Consider the following 8,001-nt stretch of genomic DNA (forward strand, 5'->3'; position numbering starts at 1 on the left):
GGTGCCGACGGCAATGCCAGGACCCCTCTCCGCTTCAGGATCGGCCTACCCCCTCCTAGCAACACCCTCCCGCAAGCCACCCTTAATTTCCATGCCTTTGACCCAGTCTTAACCCCTGGTAGTATTTCTTGGCCCAATTCCACAAATTGCAGGCCCTCCCCAACCCCCTTTAAACACCTTTGGAAAATTACGCTCTCAGGAGGAACATCTGCCCCCCAGCAATTCACACAGCCCCTCCTCGGTCAGCACACGCAGAGCAGAACATGGGGGTCGACCCACATTCAGGGAGTCCACACAGCATCTACCCAGAGAGCACACAGACCCAAAGTAACACAGGCAGGCACTCAGCCCAGCACATGTCTGCACACACACAGTGTACCCACTGCACACTCACCACGTATACCTCTATAAGGCACCCAGAGCCAGCACACAAACTACACAGTCCTCTCTACACCTGCAGCACGCATATATAGTGCACACACAAAGTGCATGGGCAGCACACACACACATAACCCACACACCCACACTCTGACTTCACTCTTAACATGTTGCTTCAAGACTGCACTTTTACTCCCCAAGATAATTGTTGTCATCAGATCATCTCACAAAGGGAGGGTTACAGATGGTGACAAATTGGCAGGGAAAAAAACAGCCATGTACAGATATTTAAAGAAAAGACGTGCTAACACTTCTAACTTGAGGAAAGCAAACCATTTTATTTGGGAGGTTTACAAGGAAAAAAAAAAACACCAAGCAATATTTAACTGAGAGGCAGTAGTGTGGCATCTACGCATCTGCCATCTGCCTTCCATATTGTCATTCCTTAATCAGGCCTGGTGGTGTTGCAGTCTGCTGCACTGAAGAGTGCCCAGGTTTTCTGCCACAGTTTTTTTTTTTTGTTTTTTTTTTTTAAGTGCCTCATTCTCGTCTCTGTCTTCCCCAGCAGAGGACATGAATTTGACCTGAGAAGGCTTAGAATGGGGGCAATCCATTATCAGTTCTCAACACTCACACCAGTCCTCAGCTTGCTGCCTAAGGTTCTAACATGGGTTGCTCTTGGGGCTGAGAAAGGGTGGATGATGAAGAGATCAGGTTGAGAATGTTGGATTGCTTTCTTTGCCATTTCCACCTCCTTGCCCTCCCCTCTCCCCCAATTGCATGTTCTCAAGTAGGAGACATAAGAGACAGTCGTGTCATAGGCAGGATGAAAGATTCTGGATTCAGACTCAATGTCCTCACTTGTAAAACTGAAATAAGAATAGTACCTACTTCAAAGGACAGTGTCTGGCACATAAAGGGCACTCAATGTGTTAGCTGCTATTTTTGTGTCATTGTTGTTAAAATTCTGTAGGTAGAAATGAGAATTGTAAGGCTGGAGGAAGCCTGTTCTATTTCCCAGATGGTAGAGTAGGTAGATGGGTTCTAGGTTGTTTATGGGTTCCCTGAGCAAGAAGCTTTCACATCTAGCCATAGTGGGGTCTGCAGCAGCAAGGCCTTGGGATATCCACTCGCAACAAGTTTCTGGAGTTGTTCACGTTCACTCTGATGACAGTGCAGCATCGCAGCAGCACTTGCTTCTTCCCTTTATCTCCCCCAAGGCTGGATGAAGGGAAACATGTAGCAGAGGCAGTCTTGGCTCATGGGATATTCCACCATGGTATGACTATGTGAGTGTAACCAAAGCTACTATATAAGCGCATCTGGTAACAGCCTCATTAGAAATAGTTCCATGCCGGGGCGCCTGGGTGGCTTAGTCGACTTTCGCTTAGGTCATGATCTTGCGGTTCGTGGGNCTACTGCAATGCCATAATGGAAATAGCAAGCCTATATAGCACTTTAGTATATGCCAGCCACTGTTCTAAGTGCTTTACATCTATGTACTCATTTACCCTTATGGCACTTATGAAACCATTTTACAGGTGAGAAACTGAGGCATAGAAAAGCTAAGGGTCACACAACTCATAAGTAGCAGAGCTGGGATTTAAACCCAGGCAGTCTGGCTCCTTTCTGGAGAGCACCTTGGCAAGATGAATCATAAGGAGGTTATACTTCCTTCCAACATTAGTTGCTTGTCTTCTGCCACATTTTCTCTGGAAGGGGAAGGGAAAACACTTATTAGTTTTCAAGCCAGACAGATCTGAACGTGAATCTGGGCTCAATTCTTTATTATCAGTTGTATGATCTTTATCAAGTTACTTGAAAGTTCTGACCCTTAACTTTCTTTATCTGTAAAATGGGAACATTGGTCAGTGTCTCAGAGGGTTGCTGTGAGAATTAAATGCAGCCACATATGAGAAAGACTGGTACCTAGTTTTACAGTGTTCTCAGTTTCACTAGGCTTGGCCTAAATGATCATTTGCTATCCATTCCTCTTTCATGATTCAAATCACTTATTAGGTTCATAACTAGTCCGGATTCCATGTTAAATACTCTACTATGAGAGGCTCAGGGGTTGCTCTAATCTATAATTCTATTTTCTTTCCTCTGTGTTTATCACCCTTGACTCTTGTTCTTCTCTCATTCTATTATTTTTTTCTCTTTCTCTTTTCTGCTCTTCTTTTCCTATAGGAACAATCTTTCTTTTGGTCTTTTTTCCCTCTAAATTGACTGAATTGAGAGGGAATGGACAATGGTTTATGTGCTAAATTTACAAGAACAATGTAGTGATGAAGATAATAAGACACATTAATGTCTAGTGTTGACAAAAATGGGAAGGCACTCTCCACATTGCTGGTAGCTTATAAATTGATATAACTTTTTCAGCAATATGAATCAAAATATGTAAGTGTATATACTCTTTGAACCAGAAAGTCTAATTCTGGGAAATGTTCCAGGAAATAATCATCGTCCATATGATCTTTCTATCAATTAGCTTTTGCTGCATAACAACCCTCTCCAAACTTTGTGGGTTTAAATAGCAAACATTTATTATTTCTTATGTTCTGCAGGTCAATTGGGTGGTTGTTTAGTTCAGTTCAGCTCAGCTAGAGCTGGATGGCCTATCTGGATGGCTTCACTGACATGTTTGAGCCTCTGTCGGGATGACTAGACTCCATCTCTATATGGTGTCTCCTTCTCCAGTAGGAAAAACCAGGCTCCTTCATATGGTGGTGTCAGGCTTCCCAGTAACAAAAAATAGGGCAAGCCTCAGTACATAGACAGTTTTCAAGCCTCTGCCTGCCCGACACTTGCTAATGTCCCTACAGGGCAAAGCAAGTAAGATGGTCAAGCCCAGATTCAGGAAGGGAGAAACAGAATTTACTACTTGACTGGGAACATTTTTTTCCTAAAACATTTGTCCATCACAGCACTGTCCGTAATAACAACAAAAACAAGTAGAAAGGGAACAAAAAAAATTATAGGTCTTTTTGAATTAATCAAACATCCATACAATGGGATAACCATGCAACATTTACAAACGACTGAAAGGAAGAGTTAATTCTATGGGGAAATCTTCTCCATATAGAATTAAGTGGGAGAGTAAAAGGGTTACAAAATCTTATTTTTGTGAAGCAAAAAAAGTATAAAGCACAGATTTTATTTACTTTTTTTTTGTTTATTTGTTTTCAGAGAGAGAGAGAACATCTCTCAAGTACAAGTGGAGAGGAGCAGAGAGAGAATCCCAGGCAGGCTCTGAGCTGTCAGCACAGAGCCTGAGCAGGGCTTGATCTCACCAAGTGAACCATGAGATCCTGACCTGAGCCGAAATCAAGTCAGTTGCTTAATTGACTGAGTTATGCAGGTGCCCCTAAAAAGCACAGATTTTAAAAAGAGATTGGATGGGGCGCCTGGGTGGCTCAGTCGGTTGAGCATCCGACTTTGGCTCAGGTCATGATCTCACAGTTTGTGGGTTTCAGCCCTGCATCGGGCTCTGTGCTGACAGCTCAGAGCCTGGAGACTGCTTCGAATCCTATGTGTCCCTCTCACTCTGCCCCTCCCCTGCTCCTGATCTGTCTCTCTCTATCTCTCAAAAATAAATAAATGTTAAAAGAAATTTTTAAAAAAGAGATGGGAAGGACAGCAATAAAATGTTAATATAGCTAATGATGAGAGTACTTTTAACTTCTTCCTTATGCTTTCCTGTATACAGTTAACAATTCTATTGGCCTGCACTTAACCTAAGCACTTCACATATGTTAATTTAATCCTCACAATGACCCAATAAGATATAGTCTATCAGTATCATTGTCCCTATTTTACAGATGAGGAACCTAAGACACAGGGAAGCTTACTAACATACCCAAAGTCACACATCAGGTAGAAGGCAGATCCTTGATTTGATTCTAAACTCTATGCTCTTTTAACTATTATTCTTTCTTCTAAGTCAAGTGATTTGTCTGGGACCAGAGTGTAGTGTTTGGTAAATGGACTATATCATTGGTTTTAAACCTTTAAAAATCATCAAAACCTTTTTATTGCAAAAGTAATAAAAAAGATCTTTCTATAATTTATATGCAATTACATACCTAAACACACTGTGTGTATGTGTGGGTATGCATCTATGTGTGTGTATACTTTTTCCTCATATATGAAATTACACTCTACCCTCATTATTTGGTGACATTTGGCAGGCGTTGGAGACCTTACCATGTCAATCTACACAAATCTGCCTTATTCTTTTTTGTGTGATTTATCAGCTTCTGCTAAATAAAATCAGTCCCAGAAATACTCTCATGGTATGGACTTCCTTTGATAGGCTGGGAGCAAACAGCCCCCAGAGAGAGTTTAAGAAAAGAGAAACATAGTCATGAGAGATGTAAAATGATGACCCAAACCTATTTGTAACAGATTGTATTCTGTAACAGATTGCAGTAACAAAGTACCACAAACTGGGTGGCTTAAAACAACAGAAAATTATTCTCTCACAGTTCTGGAGGTGAAAAATCCAAAATCAAAGTAGTGGCAGGACCATACACCCCGGGAAGGCTCTACGGAAGACTCTTTGCCTCTTCCAGCTCCATCTTGCTGCTAGCAATCGTCAGTGCTCCTTGGCTTGGCTCCCCTTCCTCACATAACCTTTCACCCTGTGTGTATGTCTTTGTGCATCTATCTTCTTATAAAAACATCAGTGACTGGATTTAGGACCTACCCTAATCCAGTATGACCTCATCTTAGTTGAACTAACCACATCTGCAAAGACCCTGTTTCCAAATAAGGTTACATTCTGAGGTTCTAGGTGGACAGGAATTTTAGGGGCCTCCTATTCAACTTGCTACACAGGTCTAAAGTTTCCACCTTAATAAAGGTGGCAATATTACTCAATTGACAAAAAGCATAGTATTCTGTTTAGAACATATGGATCAAGTCCACTAGGTTTTGAGGAACTTCCAGTTGGGAAATTCACTGCACTGTCACAAAAGTTCAAACAAACTTAATTTCATATTAGCTGTGAAAATGAATTTCATCGCAATGGTAGGGATGCAAAACTTTAGAATTCTAAGTAGAGGATAATAATTTAAAGACCTCCCTCTGCCTGGGTGGCTCAGTAAGTTAAGTGCCCAACTTCAGCTCAGGTTATGATCTTCTAGTTTGTGACTTCGAGCCCCACATCTGTCTCTGTGCTGACAGCTCAGAGCCTGGAGTTGGCTTCAAATTCTCTGTCTCTGCTCCTCCCCTGCTTGTGCTCTGTCTCTATCTCTCAAAAATAAATAAACATTAAAAAATTTTTAAAAAGGACCCCCATCCAACATTTTTACAACATAACTGTAGCTTATATAATGCTGTATCATTCAGATTTTGCACTTAGGTCTTTTGCTTTAATCATGACCTAGCACACACAGCAGGGCCTGGAATAAGATTATTTAAGAAGGAGTTAACCAAATAAATTCCAAGTTAAATTGTTATTCTTCCAATCTTTTCATTCTGGAGGCAGACAAGAGAATAACTGCAATTCCCCAACAGCACTCTCATCTCATACTTAGCAAGAACTTTCATGGTCCTTTTAGCACTTTTGGTGAGGGGAAGCTCATTACCCCCTGAGACAACCCACCTCACATCAGGACAACAATTTCATCTACAAAACTGTCCTTAATGTAGCTTCTATCATCTCTAATGTTTCAGAGGCTCAGAGATATACATAGTATGCAAACACATGAGAAGCTTAGAAGGATGTATATTAAAGTTTCATGTGATTTTCTGTGTTTTCCTGAAATGTTACTAGTACAAATCAACGAATTTTTAAAAACATTTTATTTTTAAGTAATCTCTACACCCAAAGTGGGGCTTGAACCTACAACCCCAAGATCAAGAGTCTCACACTCCACCAACTGAGCCAGATGCCCCAAAATGAATGTATTTTTTTAGATTAAAGTAATTGAAAGATTTTTGTTTTACATATTCAGTGTTAATGCTCTATTACATTATGAAAACAATTCAGGGTCCTATGAACGTATTTTTTAAAACTATAATTGTAAAGCCTTAAGTTGAAGGTCACAAGAAAGTGGCAGAGCCAGACTGGAACCTATTGCTAGACAACTTCCAATGGGGTTAGAATTTTCTGGACTCTCTCCTAGTGACCCTGAGCTCCAGGGTCTTGCCCTTCCAGGTCTCAGGGCTCCTTTCATTCCAGCTGGGCCTCCACCTCCAGCTTTGGCCCTCATCCCAGAGAGCAGGACGCAGCTGAGGAGGACTTGACAGGGATGGGACTCCAGGTCTGGGGTCCTGAATGAACACCCAGAGAGGTATTCTCTGAGACTACTCCCACCCCCAATCTTGGTCCTTGAAGGCAGCCAAAATTGCATTAACCTCTGCATCCCTAGGGGTAGCACTTGGTGAGGAGTTGTGGGAAGAAGGAGACCCATCACCAGGCAGCTTCACTAACTGTAATTTGAAGGGAAGGAAGTAAAGCGCTTCGGAGACAGTGGATCCCAGCAAGTGGAGACCTCTCCGCCTGGGGTATGGACAGAATGTACGAGATGATTATTACCCTGATCATTGCTGTCGTCACCCCGCCCCCTCAAGGCCAGTGATTGCGCCAGAGCCCCTGCGCACTAGCAAGAAGGTGACGCTGCCGCTGACGGCCAGCTGGGGGTAAGGGAGAGACGAGGGAGCCTTCCTGTCGGTGCAGCGAGAACTGCCATGTGATTCCCCGCACCGACGGCAGACGTACCCTCTGTCCCTCCCCATCTGCCTCTGGATACCCACAGGCTTGCGCCGCGTCCTCAGGCGCTCCGGGCTTCCCCGAGTCACCTGCAGCCAGGGCGCGCCCCGCGTCGCCGCCATTCATTTCCTCCTGCACAGCGCGCGCAGCCCGAGCCTCCAGAGCCGGGAGATCTGCGGGGCGCGGCAGGCGCTTGGAGTTGGAGTTCGGCTTGAGCGCAGCAGGGTTGAGGGTCTACCCCGGTGAGGGCCCGTGGGTCCAGTAGCGAGATTCCTCCTAGGAGAGACCGAAATACACAGAGACTCAGGAGGGGAAACCGTGGCACGTCGGTACGGAGGCCAAGCGTGGAGATAGACGGAAGGGCAGAGACACCTAAGAGACAGATGTAGACCATGACGCAAAGCGATACGGGGCGCAGAGACAGATACAGACACACAGAGAGAGAGTGATATACAGATAGGCAGAGACAGACAGAGGAGGGCAGAGAAATACTCCAGATAAACAGTTTAAGACCCAAAGACCAACCCGACGCAAACGCGCCAGCGGCGGTGACACCACTCACCCGCCCGCTTGAGCTCTTCCCCAATCCGCGGGTTCTCTCCCGGTCCAGCACTCAGTACAGGACCCAGCCGCCCCTCCCAGCGAGTTGCCCAGGCCCCCTCTTTCAAACGCCGCGCAGGCTCCAGGCTCCAGGCCCCGACCCGNAGGACAAGATGGGCCGCTTCGCCGCCGACCCCGAGGGCTCCGACCTCTCGTTCAGCTGCCGCCTGCAGGACACCAACTCCTTCTTCGCGGGCAATCAAGCCAAGCGACCCCCCAAGCTGGGCCAGATCGGCCGAGCCAAGAGAGGTATGCGGCCGGGGCCCGGAGTCGCCGCCTGACCCAGAAACCCTTCGCCGGCG

The sequence above is a fragment of the Crocuta crocuta genome, unplaced genomic scaffold (assembly GCF_008692635.1).
Source record: "Crocuta crocuta isolate KB4526 unplaced genomic scaffold, BGI_CrCroc_1.0 scaffold70, whole genome shotgun sequence".
Taxonomy (NCBI): domain Eukaryota; kingdom Metazoa; phylum Chordata; class Mammalia; order Carnivora; family Hyaenidae; genus Crocuta; species Crocuta crocuta.